Source organism: Parus major, chromosome 21, assembly GCF_001522545.3.
Source record: "Parus major isolate Abel chromosome 21, Parus_major1.1, whole genome shotgun sequence".
Taxonomy (NCBI): domain Eukaryota; kingdom Metazoa; phylum Chordata; class Aves; order Passeriformes; family Paridae; genus Parus; species Parus major.
The window spans coordinates 4,135,816-4,136,159 of NC_031789.1; the positions used below are offsets into that span (position 1 = coordinate 4,135,816).

The 344-nt window shown below is 79.1% G+C and overlaps 1 protein-coding gene across 1 annotated transcript in view; it reads left to right on the forward strand.

Moving 5' to 3' along the window:
* LRRC47 (leucine rich repeat containing 47) overlaps positions 1-344 on the forward strand; it is a 5,740-nt gene that overhangs the window by 641 nt on the left and 4,755 nt on the right. The window lies entirely within an intron of this gene.

A 344-nucleotide genomic window follows, 5' to 3' on the forward strand; every position in this document is an offset into this window, starting at 1 on the left:
GGACCTGTGTGAGCTGGACCTGGACCTGTGCGGCACCGCTGGGGCAGACCCGCGGCTCAGCAGCGATGCGGTCCCGCGGTTTGCCCTTGTTTAAGGCATCACTGCATCCAGGAGCAGCGCCCAGCCCCGTCCCGGCGGGACCGTGTCGCCGCGCTCCCGCTGCTGAGCTCCCGCAGCGGGCTCGGGTCGGGCCGGACCCTCTCCGGGGGCGGCTCCCTCCGGGGGCGGGTCCCTCCGGGGGCGGGTCCCTCCGGGGGCGGGTCCCCTCCGGGGGCGGGTCCCCTCCGGGGGCGGGTCCCCTCCGGGGGCGGGTCCCCTCCGGGGGCGGGTCCCCTCCGGGGGCG